This window comes from Microcebus murinus, chromosome 2 (assembly GCF_040939455.1).
Source record: "Microcebus murinus isolate Inina chromosome 2, M.murinus_Inina_mat1.0, whole genome shotgun sequence".
NCBI lineage: Eukaryota > Metazoa > Chordata > Mammalia > Primates > Cheirogaleidae > Microcebus > Microcebus murinus.
The window spans coordinates 115,963,531-115,982,450 of record NC_134105.1 but is presented as its reverse complement, the minus strand read 5'-3'; the positions used below and the strand labels follow the sequence as shown (position 1 = coordinate 115,982,450).

Genomic DNA, 18,920 nt, shown 5'->3' with positions numbered 1-18,920 from the left:
AGAACCTCCTCTCCCAGCCCCTTCTTTCTTTTTTGTGCATTTTATTTGTGATTATAACATAACTGGGAAAATCTTTCATTTTAAAGTAATATATAGTTCTTGTTTTGGTCCACTGCATTTAGAGTACATTCTTTTATTCTGATGAAATATATATATTTATATATGTGTGTATATATATACACATTTAGATATATATGTATGTATAGACATTTAGATATTAAGAATGATATTTTTTTTTCCATTTCCTCATTGCTAAAATGAAAGAAAAAAAAAAAAGAATGTTATTTTCTAGGACATCTGAAACTACCACAGAAGAAATATCTAAATAACAAACTTAGAACATAGTTTTTAGATGAATACTAATATTCTGATCCCCAGGGAGCACCAAAACTTCTGATATAGAATTTTTGTCACATTGGTGTTTACTCTCGGCCTAAGTGGGAACCAACCATTGGGATACTCTCTAAATTGGCCCATGCATTTCTGGAATGGAAACTTCAGTTCATTGTTATGCAATGAACAACAATTAGAACATCAACAATGTTTTATATATTCAGGCATATCTTGTAGTAGAGAAAATAGAAAAGTCTCCTTTGTAAATAAAACATCCAGAGATTCACTATTGTATAGACTTAGGTGAACTAGAAATAGATTTACTTTAAGAGATTTTTTTTCCCTTTTACCTCCCTTTTCATTGGATTGCGATTTACTTTGTTTCATTCAACTAAATTATTTAATACATTGTGGATGTGGGATATTCAGGACTGGGCATGATAGACCTTGGCTCTGCCCATGTGGAATGTATAGCCTAATGAGGAATATTGTCATTAAACAAATGATTACATAGTTGTATTTATTATAACTATTGTATTTATATTATTATTGTATTATAACTAGTATTATTATATTAGTATTGTATTAGTATTGTAGTTGTATCATTATACTAGTTGTATTATTGTATTATAACTAGTTGTATTTATTATAACTATATTAAGTGCTTAAAAGGAGTCTGATAATTATGTACCAATTTACAGCAGGAGGCTGTAGCTTAACCTAGGAGGAGGACTTCCTGAAATACTCCCAAGCACTCTGAAATCTGAAGGGTAAAGAATAGCTGTATGTTGAGGCCCTAAATCTCAGAAGGACCTAGCATATTCTAGGAATTCAAAGATGTCCAGTTTGGCTCTAGCTTAGAATGCAAAGAGGAGAATAGTCTACAATGCAACTGAAGAGATTGTCTTAGCCAGAGTATGAAAGGCCACATTAGCTAGTTTGTATTTACTGCAAGTACAATGGGAAGCTTCATGAAAAAGCTTAAATAAGGTATTGATGTGATCAAATTTGTATTTTTAAAGAGTGCTATAACTATGTGGAAAATTCTTTGGAGGAGAGTAAAGTAATTTTGGGACCTTGGGCTTGGATGGTGACAGAGGAAGATTTTGAAATATATTAATATTTTGGAAAGAGAACTGGCAGAACTTGTTGATATTTTGGGTAGGCATGAGCAAGTGTGTAGTTTATCTACTATAGATGAAGAAATTCTTATATAAATGACTTATGTTTTGAAACAGAAACAGTGATTAAAACACCAAAGCCTATTTATTCATTATTTAAATGTTTTTCCTGAGCATTTTCTGAGATTTAAATATTAGGTACATAGCTTTTACTTTCAAAAGTAAGAGGTAGAAATAGCAAAAATACATTCAATCTTGAGTTTAAACTATGTGATTAGGCACCTACCAGCTTTTAGTAAATGTGGAACCTCTTGGTCTTTGATGAAAAAGTTCTTGAATATGTCTATTTTATTTGTTCGTAGAGAAAGTAGTGGCTTGGCACTAATGAGTTCTTATACAGCTCCTTCAATGTTTTAAATTTTTTAAATTTTTTTTTCAATTCAAGTTTTGTAAAAACAAAAAATGCTGTATATCACCCTTCCAGAACCAGCAGATGTTGCTTTCTTATTAGTTATGCTTTGGAGATTCATAAGTGGGTGGAATTAGTTGATTAAAACAGATGGACTATGAAAATACATTCTTTAAGACCTTATAAGACTGAAATCCCATTAATATATATTTTTTCAAACCTGTAACTCTATGGATCTTTTTATTACTTTATTATCTCCTATAAATGTGATCCAAATCATTAAAGGTTACATTTAGAAACCATTTGGGATTGTTGCCAGTTTAGGCCTTTAAGCCTTCCTATTAATTAACATAATTTACTGAAATGCCACACTTAATACTATACAGAATGCAAATGAAATCTTGTTTGAATTATTAACAGCATAATCTCTCTAGTTTCAAGGATTAGAATAGAAATATACTTTGCTTTTCTTCAGTAAGGTTTCACTATTGTTTTTGTTTAAATATAACTGTGTATGTGGCCAGGCTTGGCGGCTCATGCCTCTAATGCTAGCACTTTGGGAGGCAGGAGGATCACTTGAAGCCATGACTTTGAGACCAGCAAGAGTAAGACCCCGTCTCTACAAAAAATAGAAAAATTAGACAGGCATGGTAGCGCACAGAGTCCAAGCTACTAGGGAGGCTGAGGCAGGAGGATCACTTCCTCCCAGGAATTTGAGGTTGCCGTGAGCTAGGCTGACATGATGGCATTCCAGCCCCAGTGACAAAGTGAGACTCTGTCTCAAAAAAAAAGAACCTTGTATATATTTTCCTAGAGGAAAATATACACAGGTCAAATAAGGATCCCTGGAGTTAGAAGACAAAGCAGTAGTAGCCCAAGACAGCTTCTTCCTTGTCCCAGCATTAATGCTCCCTAATCTTTCTTTCGGGCCTCTGAGATATTCCTACTTGTAAGACTTGTAGCACATTCTTCTTGTTCATTTTCTTAGCATCTGCCCCAACTACTACTACTTTTTTTTTTTTTTAAGAGATGAGGTCTTGCTATACTGCCCAGGCTAGTCTCAAACTCCTGGCCTCATGAGATCCTCCCACCTCAGCCTCCCAAAGTGCTGGAATTGCAGGTATGAGCCACTGTGCCTGGCCTATGTCCTGACTTACATATAGATATTGGATGAATTCATTTATTCATTCATCAAGTACTGTGTTTCCCCGAAAATGAGACCTACCCATAAAATAAGCCCTAGCAGGATTTCTAAGCATTTGCGCAATATAAGCCCTACCCCCAAAATAAGACCTAGTGATGGGCGTGGCTACACAGTGTATCTGCACAACCCATACATTTCATTGTGGAGCGGTAAAGAAGACGAGCAGCCCTTCTGATCTGCCCCAGGAGAGCTCTATTGCTCAACATGAGAGATTGGGGCCAGTGATTCTAAAGGAAATAGAGTCGCAAGAAATTCAGGATGAAATTCGGGGTTTGGAGAGTTATGATGATGTTCCAAAAGAAGATGACTTCACTATATTTGAATAAATGTATATTATTGTACTGTACTTAAAAAAAAATAACACGTCCCCTGAAAATAAGCCCTAGGGCTAGTCTTCTTGAGGAAAAATAAATATACGACCCTGTCTTATTTTCGGGGACACATGGTATTTTGTGGAGACCTATTACACAATAAGTACTATTCTAAATACTGACTGTATAACAATGAAAAAAAGCAAACACTAAACCTGTCCTCATATTGTTACATTCTAGTGGAGGGAAACAGACCATGAGCAGAATAAATAAGTAAAACTATATAGCATGCCTAATTATAGTAAGTGCTATGGGGGAAAATAAAGCAGGAAAAGCAAATAGAAGACAAATCTGCACAGATCCCCTGAACCGTTTCTGCCCTCTGACTACTTCTCCAGGCTGCCTCTGTACTGTTAGATTAGGAATTAGCATTTTGCTATATCAAAGGCTCAGTATAGGCAAGAGGACTGCATCCTGACACCTCGAATCTCCAGTTTTCACACCACACTAGCAAATAACTTGCTCCATACAGATATGTGCAGTCATCAGTAGAGAATGGCAGAGCCACATGCTATGTCAGAGATGGAGCAGCTTGTGGGATGCTCTTACTTGCTGAGTGATTTGCTCCCACTCACCAGCCTCTGCAATGTTACAAATTAGTGCATATCACATATCTTTAGAGGTTTTCTTAAGTAGTTGAAACTGCAAATTTTAAATCTCTGAATTCCAAGCCTTTATTAATTGTGAAGTAACCTAATGATTTTCCAAACTGTGGTTCCTTTCTAAAAATAATCCTTAATTACTACTTTTATTTATTCATTCAGCCATATACCAAGTACTTTTTATGTGTCGGGCAATCCCTGGCCATGGGGATCCTGCAATGGCAAAAAAAAAAAAAATGACAAAAATTTCTTATCTCTGAGTTTTTGTGCTAATGGGGAGACAGACAACAAACAAATAAGTAAAATAAATACTGTGGAGAATAAGGCAGATGGGGAGTGATTGAGAAGGAAGCCTGTCTAAAGACCAGCAGTGAACGTGGCCTTAACAAGTACCGTTGCTGCATGGTGGGAAGAAATGGTTGTGCTTTATACAAACACATTCTCTGATGGGCAAAAGAGAAATTATGAATAGCATGGAGAATGACATATAGCTGTGAGAACATTTCTTACAGCAAATTTAGCGTTTTTTAAACCTTTAAATAATAATGGCAATAAAACACCAACCATATGTTATCCAAAATTTATTTGCAGAAATTCAAATTGGTACCTAGTTACCTCAGTTATTTGTACTTAATAGTATTTGTGCTCGAATGTCTCGTTCTCAAAAAGATCTAGCTTGCCCCCCATTTATGTTGTACACTGTGACATTCTCAATAGCTTCTTCTACTCTATTTTGTGTTACTTTTTTCTGTAACAAATATTAGCTTCTAAACATACTATACCATTTACTATTTGAACATATTTACTTTTTGTTTCTTCCCACTAGCATGTAAACTCCAGGAAGTGAAAGACTTTTGTTTTTTTCACTGATATATTCAGAAGAGTGTCTGGTACATAGTAGGAACTCAATATATGTCTTTTTGAATGACAGGGAAAGATATGAATTAAATTTCCATTATGTATTATTTAAATACACACTTCATAAACTATTTATTGTGACTGCTGTATCCAGTCACTGATCCAAAAGCTTTATACCCATTCACTCTAATCCTTAATTCCCTTCAAAGTAGACTTTCTAGTGCCCATCTTACAGATGAAGAAACTGAAACCCAAAGCTTATTTTAAAACTTTAAAAAATTTATCTTTTTATTTTTTCCAAAAGACATACTCTTATTAAAAACTAAAGCTAGGATTTGAACTTTGTTCTGCATGATTCCATCTTGAATTTTTATGATTCAAAATATCAAGAATATAATTTTTACCAATTATAATTTCATGTAATGCAAGAACCATGTTTTAAATGCCCTCAAAGCACTTAAGAATAGAATCCTCATGCTGAGTTAGTCTCTGGTCTCTCCAGCATGATTTCTGTTTGTAATAGTAGTACTGATAGATATGTTGTAGATGAGAGTGGTGATATCCTAGATACTAACCTCAAAGATTAGTTATATGATATCCTGATTCACTTCAATAACCTATCATGAAACTGTCACCCATGGAATTTTAATATTTTGAAGACAATTGCTTATGTTTCCTTTTGAATTTGGTACTTTTTATGACTCTCCTAAGTATTTTGAATTTTGTTTTAGCTTTGCCTGCTTCTCTGGCCTTAACATCTTCTATTAAGGCTAAAGACTGTCAAAAGACAAAATTATAACAAATTTAGTTAAAAAATCTAAATTGGCTTTTATTTGTGATTCTAGAATCAGGCAACACCTCCTTCTATAAAATAGAATGAGTATGCCAATGATTTGAGCAGAAGAGTTTGGTTTTATAGACAGAAAAGGGCTGAGGAAAGCAGAAACAGAAAACAAAAAGCAGAATGATTATTTTCCAGTTATTTTTCTTGAGAAGATTAAAGCAGAGGGGATTTTGTTATCATGCTGCATAAAACTGGAGATTTGGCTGTTATCTCTCACTCTGCTGATTTCCTGACAGTTCAGATAAACAACTTAGCTTCAGCTTGGTGGCATGGAATTTTACCATGAGTGACTCCATTTTGGTCTGGTCTGTTGGGCCTATTGCAGCACCTGGGTCCAAACCCATGGCCTCCTATAAATTTTCTTTAACAGGACTATGTCCCCCCCTCTACTTCTGTCCCCACCTTCTTGTCCTTTGCCTTTCGCTCCATGGGTGCCACTTTGGCTCCCACAGGGATTGAGGAATTTGCATAAGCGTCTTGTATAGTATACCTTTTCTTTTTCTTTTTAATTTTGGCATTTACCTGATTTTCATTTCCCCAGTCCTTAAGTGGTTTTCATTTCCCCACTTCTTATATCAGCCTCTATTTTTCAACATGTCTAGCTGAATAATTCTCACAAAATATTTGCCTTTCAGTCCTTTCTTTTTTCTCTTTAAAAATATTTCTCCCAAGTGATTCTCTTACCACTCTTTACCTGCATGAACTATTTTTTACCAAATGATACCATTTCCTTTAAGAGCTCTTAGCTTAATATTTAACCTTTTTTCTTTCTACTTTCTTATTTATAGAGGAGATTGCTTGTTCTGAATATCATAAAAAAAATAACCATAACAATATTCCAATCAAACCTGTCCTCATTACAGTCAGAAGGAGGGGCTCAGCTTTCCCTAAAGCAGTGCACATAGAGGATGCAGCATCACCACCAGCTGGAGCTGCTAGCATTTCAAATCCCAGGAGGCCGCAAGAACATGTGCCAGGCTTTATCTCCCTAATGCATGTGCTACTTGTCAGTTTCAAATGTCAACCCTCAGTTGCATTACTTAAAGACAGTAGACTTTGTGTTGTGATGGAAAGAAAATATTTTTAAACCTTCTTGAGACCCTGGGAAGTTACCATTTTTGGATATGAAAGAGCCCTGTCACCTTACAAGTCTATCAGTAGGTAAAAGCCACTGACATCAGTACCAGGTTTGAGTCCAGGATCAGTTACAGTTGGTATGAATAGTACGGTGTCCTCAGGCTGTTATTAGTAAGACATTTTATTTATATCTCAGTGAGACAGTCCTACCATATGGAAGGCCAAAGAGAGGAACTTCAGGGGCCCTTAAGTGTAACCAGGCAGACATGTGCCATCCTTTCATCTTTGTATGTTTATTTTTGCTTAGTGACACCAGATAGCAAAGCACTAACCATTGGTTCTATATAGTTAAGTGTATACAAGCTTGATCTTTTTGAAAGTGCATAATTCAAATATAATGAAAATATTAACTCACAGTACATATAATTTAGGAATTGACTATTCACATTATAAAGGAATTCTATACTTTCCAATTTCTACATATTCCCTTTCAAAAGTGCTTCAAAAGGGAGTTTCCTTATATTTTATGTACCATAACTAAGTTGTTCAGACCAAATAGTTTGTCTATTTGGTACAGTACAATGACCCTACCCAGAGCTCTAGGTATGTAAAATTTACAAAACATAGAGACTAAAGTAATGCAAAGGAGGGCTGAGTATACCCTGTTCCCTTTATTCTTATTTCTCAAGTAGATTGTCCCTTGGTGTCCAAGGGTGGTGGTGGTTCCAGGACTTCCCTCAAATGTAAAACTTTAAGGATGCTCAAGTCCCTGATATAAAATGGCACAGTATTTGCTTCTAACCTTTGCCCATCCTCCTATATCCTTTAAATCTCCAGATAACTTATAATACCTAATACAATGTCAATGCTAAATAAATGTTGTTGTATTGTTTAGGGAATAATGACAAAAAAGTCTGTACGTGTTCAGTACAGACGCAATTTTTTTTCAAATATTTTTGATCCAAGTTTGGTTAATCCACAGATACGACACCTATGGATATGGAGGGCCAACCGTACCATCTTTCCAGATATCACCAACTACCCCAACCTTGAGTTACTTTTGACTTCCTGCAGACACCTCTGCCATTCATTAATTGTCTATACCTCTCATCTGGCAGTTGGCATATGCTCCATGTATAGTTTATCTTTTATGTATATTCCTCACCTCTCAGTCTAGAGACTACTTGGAGGACCTGCCTTATGGCTTGTTGGTATCTCCAATACTAGTAAAACACTCTGACACAGTGCTTCTCAAACTTCCATGTACTATCCATAGAAAATAACTGGACATCTTGTTGAACTGAAAACTGATTCAGTTGGTCTGAGGTGCGGCCTGAGATTCTGCATTTATGACAGACTTCTAGGCGATGTGATGCAGCTGGTTAACAGCACACATTGAGTGATGATTCTCTAGCAAACTTTCAGCAGATGTCTATTGATGATGCTATTTGTTTCAGAAAAAGGACGAAAGATTTAAATTTTGTTAAATGATTTATTTTTTTTGCAATATGCAAACATTGCTAAGGTGGGCATAGTCCACTCACATGTAGTCCCAGCTACTTGGGAGGCTGAAACTGGAGGATGACTTGAGCCAACGAGTTCAAGGCCAGCCTGGGCAACATAGCAAGACCCCCATCTTAAAGCTTAAAAAAATTTTTTTTAAATAATTTATTTTTTCCCAATTACTGAAGTTCATGTTTATTACTCTTATTTCCCACCCACTCAAAAAAAAAAAAAAAAAAAAAGGAGGGAAAATTATGGAAAAGAACCAAGACCTAACAGAACAAAAATTATAACTGCTGTTGTTTGTCTACTTCCCAGAAATAAACACTGTAAACATTTTGGCCTCAAACTATTGTCTTTTTAAAATATATATTATAAAAATAAAATTAAGATCATATAATAATTACTATTAATATTTTGTAGCATTTCCTTTAATTAAAAAATGTTACAGTCTTCTCAGATATCATTAAATATTATTATTAATGGTTACACAGTGTTCCAGCATATGAATTAATTAACCATTCTCCTATTGATTTTTTCCAAAATTTTATGTACAAGGACATTGCAGATTTCATGCTAATGCATAACTGTTTGCACAAGTTTTTTTATTATCTTAGGATTAATTTCTAGAGGTGAAATTGCTGGGTCAGAGGATAAAAGATGTTCATTTATAATTTGTTTTTTCTTGCCTGTTCTAAAACTGTAATAGTCATTTAATAGACTTTGACTTAAATGATTTCATGCCTTTCTTTGAAAATTATTCTCTCTGAATAGCAAAACTATGTTGATTCCTGAATCACATTAGTATAGAAAAGAGTTACTTAATATATGGAACACCAATTAACCTAAGGAGATCATAACAGTAGGCATTGTGATGAACAGCATTTATCAACTTGACTTACCACCTTACCCTGCCATAGTTCTGTTATGGTCTTGTCACATTTGAGACTTTATATTGTGCCAACGGTACATAAAGCAACTCACACATGAATTTTAATTGAGAATGACTCGCTATTTGCCAAAATACAAATTTGTCTTTTAACTTTTTTTCCCTTATGCAGAGAATTTTATTTGTTAAACATACTTTACTCTGAGTGAACCAACCAAAAAGAATGTAAGAAAAGGAAAGCTAGTTAATTATTTCCTTCTATTAGTCTAAGGAGTACTGAGCTAACAAATCTTGACAGTATGTTTATTATATTTCAAAACTCTCTTTGTATCATGTTCTAAAAGCAGAATTCAATATAAAAAATGATATTTTAAAAATAACTGAGTTACATGAGCCCATGTACCACAGCACTGATTTAAAAATAGGACTTACTTTAATATAACTTATTAAATAAATAAAGCAAAATTTTATACAAGTATTTTCTGAGTTTAAATAGCTTCATGAGCCAGGTGTGGTAGCTCATGCTTATAATCCTAGGACTCTGGGAGGCCAAAGGGGCAGGATCTTTTATGTATGTTCAGCTCAGGAGTTATATATGTTGAGCTCAGGAGTTCGAGACCAGCCTGACCAAGAACAAGACCTAGTCTCTACTAAAAATAGAAAAATTAGCCAGGCATCGCAGCATGCACCTGAAGTCCCAGGTACTTGGGAGGCTGAGGCAGGAGGATCGCTTGAGCCCAGGAGTTTGAGGTTGCTGTGAGCTAGGCTGATGCCACAGCACCCTAGCCTGGGCAATAGAGCAAGACTCCGTCTCAATCAATAGATAGATAGATAGATAGATAGATAGATAGATAGATAGATAGATAACTTCATGAAGATAAACAAATCTTTCACAAATTGAAATATTTAGTGTGTAAAATGACAATTTTATAGTTTTTAAAAACTCATTGTTTGAGTGCCTGTAACAAAAAGTGCCTGTAGTTACATATCAGTATCATAACTAAAATATCTGTTAGTATATATAATTGTATTATAAGTTAAATTTTTTAGAAGCTTATAATACTATCATTAATGTCTTATTTGATAGTAAGAATTTGAGGCAGTTTATAAAAATTGATACGACATAATAAGGTAAAGTGAGTGAGGACTTCAAGAGAGAGCAAATGAGACTTCGAATGATAAAGTGTATGTCATGAAGTCCTATACTTTTATCGTGAGGGGAGGGGGTTACAGTATAACTCTGCCTTTAGACGTCCACATAATCAAGTATTAATATATCAATGTCCATGAGATAAACAAATGAGTTGCTCACAAAAAGCCCAACTTTCCTGATACCTAAGAGAAAATTCCTTCATGGATCTCAAAAAAAGACATTGTGTGATCCAGCACTCACTGTCCTAAAGAACAGTCAGTTTCTTAGGCAGTTCCTAATACGAAGCTGATGGTATCACCCAAGTATGTAACAATTATATGACAAGTCAAAATGATCTGATCCTATAGCTGGTACAATATAGGATTAGAGTTGTAAAAGAAATGATGTATTTGTCGTATTCCTTTAAACATGTTCTTCTTTAATGCAAGGTTTTGATAAGTATTGAATGACCAGTTCAGGGTTCAACTCCCTGGAAAATAACTGCAATGTGATTATTGTGTATCCCTGTGGAAGTGCATGCAGAGTGGTGGGTTTCACCTCTTAGCCAAGCAGGGTGTGCTTCTTGTGGAGATTGAGGAGAATAACATGGACATTAAGTTGAATGAGGCAGGCCCAGAGAGTGTACCCACAGGCAGGACCTGGGTTTATTTCCAGTATTTGTTACATAGAAGTGAGTGAACAATCACATTTCCAAAGCTCTCTGAGGTAGATCATGCCTATATAGTTTTAGTCTAGAATTAAACAAACAGGTGATCAGATACTTAACCCCTGCCATAAAATAAAACACATACATACACACAAACACACACACTCAAACAAAAGAAAACAAAAACTTTAAGTAAAATGCTCATAGAACATTTGTCCTTGATGCTTACTGTTTTCTGATATACTTTCTAAGATGAACTTGTTACAAAAGGTACCTTTAGGCATATAAATAAATTAACTTGCTATATAGGGTACAGAACCAAGAAAACCTCTTAAATGAGTAAGACATATATTGCACATATTCAAAACCTCAGAGCAATAGAATATTCAGATCCTTAGCCTGGGTGGTTCCTACAAAGCCTATCCAAATATGAGTTGTAAGATGATGTCTAGAGCCTGGAGTTCTGTCTGTAGTGCCATTTTGTTATTTGTACGAGTCTCAAATTTCAACTCTCAACCTGGGGAAGTACAATTTAAAAGCAACAATTAGGCCAGGCACAGTGGCTGATACGTGTAATTCTAGCACTTTGGGAGGCTGAGGGGGAAGAATCGTTTGAGGTCAGGAATTCAAGACGAGCCTGAGCAACATAGTGAGACTCCATGTCTATAAAAAATAGAAAAATTAGTCAGGCATGGTGGAACATGCTGTCATCTACTCGGACGCTGAGGTAGGAGGATCTCTTGAGGCCAGGAGTTTGAAGTTTCAGTGAGCTACCGTTCCACTGCACTCCAGCCTGGGTGACAGAGCAAGACTCTGTCTCTGAATGAATGAAACAATTAGAGAAGTGGTCACAACTCTTCCCTTCTGCAATAGAAATATTTTAATTTTATTGTGATTTCCCAGTCTGAATTCTGATTGGTATCAAATACATGTATTTTATAAATCATGGTATATAGTTTTTGAATACTTAAAAAAATTAAAGTACCTGGAGAAGATTCAGTTCAATGCAAAAATCATATATTAAGTACCTCCTTATGTGAGATGTATTAAATGCTGTAAGAGATACTAAAATGGATAAGACACAATCCCCATTTTCAATGGATTCATCCATTCTTGGGAAGAGACATTCACAATTAAGTTTTTGCATGCTCAGTACGTAGTAAAATACAATAGAATACCTATTATGTACTAGGCACTGTTCTTGGCATTCAGGATATAGCAGGAAACAAGACAGATATGATCTGTGCTCTTACAGAGAGACAACATAAAATTTCAGTTACAATATAAGTCACTGTGCTAAGTACCTTTTGTAACACAGGGAGTTATTAACTTTAGCAGAGGGTTGAGAAACACTTCATGGCAGTGACATTTTTTCTAGAGGCTTAGAGTTTTTCTGACCAGAAAAGAGGAGGAAAAAACAGCATTCTAGGAGAAAGAACAGCATGAAAAAGTTATGGTGAAATGAAAATGTATTGATAAGCCTCTCCACCTCATTGTGTTTGACAGGGATTTTGAATATCACAGAGAGAGTACACAGGACTTTGTGTAAGTTTTGTAAAGAGGTTTACTATTATGGCAAGTATGTATGTCCTCTTTTTCATCCTAGGTGCATGTACAAATTTTTGTTTCTCTTTTATCTGCCCTTTTCACTTCTAAATATTTTCTAAAGCATGAACCATGTAGAAGTGTATGAAGGAATAAGACTAAAAAGAGTAGCTCAGAATAAGATTGAGAAGTTCCTTGAATTATTGTGCCTTATAAGTTTGGACTTATTTTATAAGCAGTGGGGAGAGGTGTGAGTCAGGGAGAAATTGTATCATGCTGACTTCCATTGCATCTTGCTGAACTAAGGTAGCAGCTATAAAGAATGGAAAGAAGCTCACAGAAGCAAGAGTATCCTGAGGAACCTGCCATGGGCACTCTAGAGTCCCCTCCTTTGTGCTCCCCTAGCACTTTATGTATATCTGTAGTAGGGCTCTTGTCACACTGTGGTGGCTTTTACAGTGGTCTGATGGAATCAGCTTGCACCAGCTTACAAGTTCCAGTTGTTAGTGTCACTTCCCAATTCCATGTTATGGTTTAGTGGGAGTATTTACATCATAAAAATGAGCAAACAGTATCAATCAGTTTTTATTTGTGGTTTTTTCCCTTTGTTTTTTTCTTTTTTACCATCAGATGTGTAATGTACCAATGTTGTAATAAGGTTTAAGGGAGGCACAGCTCACACATGAGTTGAAAACCCAATCATTACACTTATGAATTTATGAACTATAAAAGGATCAGTTTGTTTTTTGAAAACTGTTTGTTAACAATTACCAGCACATCTTTGATTATTAACCTGACTTCTTATAAGACTCTTACCTCTTAGAATAAAAATGCCATCTTACTAATTTTTGGTGTCTTATTTCTAGCACCAGTACCTCACATATTATAGGTATCAGTAAATACTTGTTGAATAAATGGAGAGACAGTAACAAATGAGACCAAGAAAGTAGGCGGTGACCAATTGGTTGTAGATAATGAATGAAATAGTTAGAAATAGCCCTACGTTATCAAGCCTGAACATTTGGGGAGATAGTCATACCACTAAGAACTAAAGCAGAGAAATTGAATTGGTGGACTTGGAGGAGATGGAGGGTAGAGATAGTAGAGGAAGAGAATTGCTTTGAGTTGGGACATGTTGTGTTTGAGGTGCTAGCAAAAGGCCAGGGTTCGAGATGCTCAGCATTCATTCCAACTATTATCAAATGAGAGTTTTGAAATTACTTTTCCTGTAATTTTTTAAAAATATTCAACTACATAGGCTAGTTGAAGTTCAGAGTTATCATTTTTTTAAAATTGTTTCATTTCAATAGTATAAGAGAAAATCTATTTTTATAAGGCATTCTGAACAACTATGTTCAGAATAGCAGGGAAAGGCAAAGATCAGAATCTAGAAGAGAATGTCTGAGGACATAGAATGTTTTTGTAGCAGTGTAAATTTGGTGTTTGAAGATCATAGTCACAGTTTACAATTCTATTAGGAAGAGAAAATGAATTTCAGGGGAGGATAAAGTTACCTTTTAGGATGTAACTCCTAAAGAAAAGTTTTTCTTTTTAAAAAAGCTAGTATAGTTAAAGACCATGAGAAAAAAATACCTTTTTGCAATAAAGATGTGGGAAAGGAAAACCAGGTACTTTTTGAAGGCAACAACTTTAAATTATCTAAGTAATGGAGTATTCTTATGTATTAAATGCTCTCATTAATTGAATAATTCAGTATATTCTGGACACAAATGAGTACTTTAAAAAAAAAAAAACATAACCAGGAAAATAATCTTGACTTGCAACTACGGCAAACCGAGTTTATTCTTTCCTTTATAAATGAGAATCTTACTTCAAGATCATAGATAAGAACGTGAGTTATTGCATTATAGGTGAGTATATATTTTTAAAATAGGTAGTAATAGGAAAGTCCAGCAAATAAAATGAAAGATTATTTACTATAATGTGATCTCTAATGTTTAGAGTGAATTGATCTTTTCTGTGCTATGGATATTTATCAGAAGATTCATTCGTTCTTCAGGGAATTCAGCTGTGTCTTAATATCCCAACTGGAAAAGTCATTTATGATCACATACTTGTAAATTCAATGCAACTTGGTGGATTTGTCTCATCCCACATGTTTGTCACATGGCATTTTATATCTGTGATTAAACGGTAATATTATCCTCAATCAAGGTCACAGAACAAGTCACATTCAGAGATATCAGAGCTATGAGGTTAGTGCTTAGTTTAGAGTTCTTGATTTCATTTTCAGACAAGTGTGCCCTAGTTTGAGAAAATCTGATATACACATCCATCAACTCACAAAATAGATAAATTAAGTGGTGATTATGTATATTTCAAAAGGATTTTCATCAGGGTTCCTTCAAATAGGTACTTCTGAAAAGTATAATACAGCCAAAGGAACTTGGTCCATTGGTAACTGAGAGGATTAGTTTCTCTACTCTATCATTAACAAAGTTGATGAGGTGTATAAATTTGGGCATGTTAGTCATTCCATTCATCCATTCACTCCTTCACTGAATCATGAAAACTGTCATTCAGTGAATCATGAGCATACTGTGTGTTGGATATAAAAAGGCCATAGTCCCTTCCCTTAAGGAGTTCACAGATTACAGCGGTGAGACAGATGCATGAACAAATAAATGTAATAAATTTTCAACGGTTGAGGCAAGGCAGCCTGTTAGAAGACCACTATTGGCTAAACAAGATGATAGGGTAAACTGTGGCAGTAAGTGTAGACTTGGAAAGTAAGGAAAGAATCAATGCTAAAGAAATAGAATCCATGTCATTTGGTGACAGATTGGATGTGGGGCCCAAGGGGGAAAGAAAAGAGTCTTGGGATGACTCCCAAGCTTTTGGCCTAGGTAACTTTGTTAAACCGTGTTGCCATTTATGAAGAGAGGGAATTTAGGAGGAGGAGGAGTTTGGAGGACAATGAAATTAGTTTTGAACAAGCTCAGTATAAGAGACCAGGTGAAGTTGGTTAGGCAGTTGTATATTCCAGCCTGGAACTCAGGAGAGAGAACTGGGCAGCAGTTCGAGATTGAAGAGTTATCTTAAGAAACGTGAGTATAGTGAATGAAATTGCCAGAGAGAGCCGGAAGAGAAGAGGAGAATATGGAGTGAATCCTAGGCTGTAAGAAGATGGAAATAATGGAGCCTGAGGAGGAACAGTCAAGAGGAAAACCCAGATTATGGTTTTAAGTGGGCTGAATAAAGGGAGAGCTTCAGGAATAATGGAATGGTCCCTAGTGCTAAATGCTGAAGAAAAGTCACAAATGGAGATAATCTGTGGACAATTAGAAGAGTATCAGTGTCCTTTGCCAAAGTAGGTTAGGTAAAGTTGTGGGGCAGAAGGTTGAAGAATAAATGGAAATGGAGTTTATGAAGACTTCTAGAAGGGGAGGGAAAGAGGTGGGATAATAATTAAAATTGTCTATTTTTTTTTTAAATGATGAGAGAGACATGAACTTTTTTTTTTTATAAGCTTGTGCTTTTCCTTGGAAACATGAGCATTTTTATAGAATGCACAGAGAAGTTATTGGAAACAGAAAGGTGAAAATACAGAAATCCTGTAGTCTCAGCTCCTTGAGAGGTTGAGGTGGGAGGATCTTTTGAACCCAGGAGTTCAAGGCCACCCTGCACAACACAGCAAGACCCCCATCTCAAAAAACAAAAACAAATGAAAATACAGAAGAAAAGGGTATTATGGTGGAGGAAGTTTCCTGACCTAGAGTGGCAAAGAGATAGGAGCCTTAACTATTAAAAGGAGAAGCAACACCTCTTTCTTTGGCACTGACTCAAAGGAGGGCAAGGGTATCCTGTGAGTATAGGAGTTTCAGGGAGATGAACATCTTGATAATCTCAATTTTCTCCATGAAACAGGAAACAAAGTTGTCTGCTGAGAGAAAAGAAGTAGTTGAGGATGGAGGCTTGAGGATAATGGTGAACGTTTTGCAATGCCTGCTCTGGAGAATAAGTGGGCAATGGACATGATAAGTGATAGAGAGAGAGGATTATAACCCAGGATGGCGGTGTGAGAAGCATAGTTAGATTGGCTGCCTTCAAGACTATATTCCTGTGTAGACTAAGGTCTTCTTAGCAGTCTTGGCTCAGCTCCTAGGTAGAATGTTGCTGAGAAATTATCCTTGGGTCATGGGAGAGAGCTACTGTCCTCTAGGTCTTGACTGTTCAATATCGTAGCCATTAGCCACATGTAGCTCTCAAGTATCTGAAACATGGCTGGTTTGGATTAAGATCTATTATACATAAACTATACACCCAGGACTTTGAAGACTTATATAGTATGACTTAAGAATATAAAGTAGCTCACTAATAATTTTTATATTGATTGCCTACTGAAATGATAATATTTTGTATATAGTGTTAAATAAAATATAGTGTTAAATAAATTAAGATTAATTTCATTTTTTACTTTTTAATGTGGCCATTAGATAATTTAACATTACATATGTAGCTCACATTATATTTCTACTGGACAGCACTAGCATTTTTAATTGTGAGAGAAGATGAGATGGTTTCAGAAATTCTAACCTTAGTCTGGAATCTTAGTTGCTCACTGCAACTGTACAGAGAATCATAGAGGACCTGGGGCAATTTAGAAAATTAACCTTTTGAAGAGAGTTTGCCCCAAGTGGTTGGATCTTTGGACATGCTCTTTCTTTAGTGCTGGATTCGAGGTCTAAGACTGACCATAGAATCAGGTTATCCATATCCATAAAAGGCAAAAACTGTCTGCCTTGTCAACATACTGGGAGATTTGTGAGATTCACAGGAAATAGTACATATACTTTTAAAAATGCAAGTACTATGTAAGTGCCTCATTGTTAGCTATGCAAGTTTATTTGTACTAGTATAAAACACTTATTTGTAATATTATAAACAATGATTGTATCTACTGAGTGCCTCCAATTTGGCCAGACACTTTATGGGCATTACCTCTTAATTCAGCCTAGTGTGCTGAAACCCAGGGCTTTAAGGCACCAAGATTTTTCCACTAACTGCTGAGATTAATGTTGCTACTATAGGACAAGAAACTTAAATTACATAAAATCTCCATCCTATTTTATAAATTGGATATACTTGTACTAAGATCAGTTTGTTAGACCATTGCTATTTCTGATGGTACTTATATAACTGCACTGCTATTAGAGAGGTTTCAACTAGGAGACTAATTGGTTTTATGTGACTTGGGAGGGGGGTAGCAATTTCAATAGGGTGGTGAAGGTGAAAGCCAGATGGCAAGAAGGAACTTAGTACGTGGGAACGGGGAAAAGAGCTTTTTGTAGAGATGAGGGAGAGATGGAACCTCAGAGTATCTCTGAGGGTTCAGAGTAGGAAACAGAAACCAGCTTAGGGTTTTTTTTTTTTAAAGGGATTAAATACAAGGAAGTAGAGTACAAATTCACTGGCAGGGCTGCAGGGCCTGAAGTCGGGGTTGCCACTGGAGCTACTGATTTCAAGAGTACCTCACCACACCTAGAGTCCAGAAGCTGCTGCCACTGCCGCTCCCCACACTGACTCTGTCACCCTTTCTGGTGTCTCCAAGCACTCGTGCCTCCCACCTTGTCTGCCAGCAGCACTATCAGCAGGAAGATGGCATCTGCTCAGTTCTGCCTTCCAAATCTCATTTGGAACTTCCACATCTCAAGAACTCAAGCTAAAGGGGTATCTGGGGAATGGAGTTTTTAGATTTCTAATCTCCGGCTGGAAAGAAGATAGAATGAAGGGTTGAGAGAGCCACTCTGTACAGTCCATCACACCGGGCTTATGTTGCTTATTGTAAACATTTGTAAGACACATGAACTTCTTAAAAAAAAAAAGAACTGAGCCAGAATGTTCAAGAGGAATAGTATGTGTTTTCATGCTTGAGGTAGGAAAGAGCTTGGTGCCTTTAAAGGTGGAAGATGTTGATATGACTAGATCATTTCAAGTGAGGTTGGGGAGGTAAGCAGGAGCCAGGTCATGCCAAGAATTTTGAATTTTCTTTCAAGAAGGAAAGCATCATTGATTGGGTCTTAGGCAGGCAGGTGATATGATTCAACTTATGTTTTATAAAGCTCACTCTGGCTGTTTTGTGGTAAGTATGTTTATTAGGAATTGTGGAATCTAGAAGACCAGATAGACCAGCAAGAGTAAAATTTAAAAATCCAAATTCCAGGCAAGAGAATATGATGGCAGAGTGAGATATAGAAGTAGACTGCATTTTAGCAGTTGTATTTATGGGACTTGGCAATGAATTGGGTGTAAGAGGTGCCAAGAATGCGTCCCAGCTATTTCATTATTTTATTCCTTTGAGGAAGTTTCTTGAGTTTTGAATGGTAGGTTTCTTTAGCATAGTG

The 18,920-nt window shown here is 35.9% G+C and overlaps 1 protein-coding gene and 1 pseudogene across 3 annotated transcripts in view; one reads left to right on the top strand and one right to left on the bottom strand.

Moving 5' to 3' along the window:
• NME7 (NME/NM23 family member 7) overlaps nucleotides 1–18,920 on the top strand; it is a 169,141-nt gene that overhangs the window by 113,585 nt on the left and 36,636 nt on the right. The gene's annotated exons all lie outside the window — the stretch shown is intronic.
• LOC142869904 (uncharacterized) lies at nucleotides 13,180–13,290 on the bottom strand (annotated as a pseudogene).